The sequence below is a fragment of the Bubalus kerabau genome, chromosome 3 (assembly GCF_029407905.1).
Source record: "Bubalus kerabau isolate K-KA32 ecotype Philippines breed swamp buffalo chromosome 3, PCC_UOA_SB_1v2, whole genome shotgun sequence".
Classification (NCBI taxonomy): Eukaryota; Metazoa; Chordata; class Mammalia; order Artiodactyla; family Bovidae; genus Bubalus; species Bubalus kerabau.
In genome coordinates, this window is record NC_073626.1 from 120092482 (window position 1) to 120094846 (window position 2365).

General features: G+C 50.1%; 1 pseudogene; it reads left to right on the forward strand.

Moving 5' to 3' along the window:
* Window positions 1–750: 750 nt before the first annotated feature.
* LOC129647756 (protein O-mannose kinase-like) lies at window positions 751–1807 on the forward strand (annotated as a pseudogene).
* The last annotated feature ends 558 nt before the right edge of the window (window positions 1808–2365 follow it).

Genomic DNA, 2365 nt, shown 5'->3' on the forward strand with positions numbered 1-2365 from the left:
TTTCAAGAAAACACATGGCAAATTCCTCTCAATATACAGATACATCGTCAGATTTTATATTCCAGCCTTCCTAAGGCATTTGAGTAATTGCAGAACTCTAAACTTTAAGTCAAAAGAATTAATCTTTGTCATTTACAATAAAAAAAGAAAACAATTTAAAATACTCATATAGGGAATTAAGTAAATGCCATGCACATGATGTTATGTTACTACATATTAAAATTACATTTACACGATGTTTTCACTTTTTAATATAAAATTATAAATATTTTAAACTTGTAGAATTTTAATGGCAAGAAAACGCTTATGTCATGTGTTGAGCAAACAACAGGAAGCAGTACAGTAAGATGAAAGCTATTTAAAATATCACAGGAGAGGAGGAGGCAGCGGCAGCAGGCCGGGGGAGGGGTCCGCAGGAAAGAAAAGAGAGCCTATTTGCTATGGGAAATGGATTGGAAAAGAGAAAGCAGTGGTAGAGCTCTTGGGAGAGTGTTGCAGAAGCCCAGGTCACCTTCTAAGAATCAGGCGTTGGTGGAAGAAGCTCAGGAGACTGTGAGGCCAGAGTGGTGAATGTCATTGTCAAGTCCACAGGAGTCCTGGGAGACGCCCTGAGGGAGAGGCCTGGAAAGATGCAGGCCTGCAATCTTGAGGAGGAGTGCTTTCAAACCAGTGCGCGGGGCCAGCCAGAACCTTGACTGGCCTGGGAATCTGGCCAGAACCTGAGCGGGAAGGAATGCAGAGCACAGCGCCATGGACACGAGGCCCCAGGAGAGCAGGAAGGGGCCCCCGCCCAGGGACATGCCCTCGGTGGTGGGGCTGCTGTTCTTCATGGCCCTCATGAACGTCCTCCTCTACCTCGGCCTCGACCAGCTCTTCATCTGGCCCCGGCGCTCCGCGGAGGACCCTGGCCACTGCCCACCCCCGCCCCCAATCCCCGGCCACTTCAGCTTGGGGCAGATGACCAACTGTTCCCTGCGGCTGCCCTCGGAGCAGCTGAGGGCAGATGTGAGGCAGCTGGAGCATGTCAGGGAAGGAGCCAAGAAAAGAGTGTTTCTGTCCGAGTGGAAGGAACGCAAGGTGGCCCTGTCGAGGCTCACCAGGCTGGAGCTGAGAGACGACTTCCTGCACAGGCTGCGGATGCTGCAGGCGCCAAAGAGCAAACACGTGATCACGCTGCTGGGCTACTGCGAGAATGATAACATCATCCTCACCGAGTACCATCCCTTAGGCTCCCTGGGCAACCTGGAGGCCATGCTGAATCTCTCCAAGTACTGCAGCCTGTGGCAGTACAGGCTGCAGCTGGCCCTGGGCAACGTGCCCATCCTTGACTTCCTGCACCCCAGCCCCCTGGGCACACTGGTCATGTGCAACTCCAGCGACCTGTCCAAGACACTGTCCCAGTACCTGCTAACTGCCAACTTCAGCATCGTACTCAACGACCTGGACACCTTTGCCCTGGTGAACTGCAGCCAGACTTTGGTGAAGTGTGGCCACCAGGAGCTCCGTGGGGACTTCATGGCCCCAGAGCAGCTGTGGCTCTTCGGAGAGGATGACCTTCCAGGACGATCTCATGCCCACCTATGACGAGAAGAACGATATCTGGAAGATTCCAGATGTCTCCAGTTTCCTTCTGGGGCACGTGGAAGGGAACGACGTGGTCCGATTCCACTTGTTTGATATTCACAAGGCATGTAAAAGCCAGGGGCCTGCAGAGAGACCCACTGCTCAGAATGTCCTGGACACTTACCAGAAGGTTCTGAATCTACTCAGAGACACCTCAACATCCCAGACAAGAGAGATGCTGTAAGAGCCAGTATGGTCATTGAGGAGTGGGAATCAGGGAACAGCTGGAAGAGTTGCACCAGTTTTGCCCTGATATAAGGTGGCAGAAAGTGAAGAGGAACTAAAAAGCCTCTTGATGAAAGTGAAAGAGGAGAGTGAAAAAGTTGGCTTAAAGCTCAGCATTCAGAAAACGAAAATCATGGCATCTGGTCCCATCACTTTACCGGAAATAGATGGGGAAACAGTGGAAACAGTGTCAGACTTTATTTTTTGGGGCTCCAAAATTACTGCAGATGGTGACTGCAGCCATGAAATTAAAAGACGCTTACTCCTTGGAAGGAAAGTTATGAACAACCTAGATAGCATATTCAAAAGCAGAGACATTACTTTGCCAACAAAGGTCCATCTAGTCAAGGCTATGGTTTTTCCAGTGGTCATGTATGGATGTGAGAGTTGGACTGTGAAGAAAGCTGAGTGCCGAAGAATTGATGCTTTTGAGCTGTGGTGTTGGAGAAGACTCTTGAGAGTCCCTTGGATTGCAAGGAGATCCAACCAGTCCATTCTAAAGGAGATCAGCTCTGGG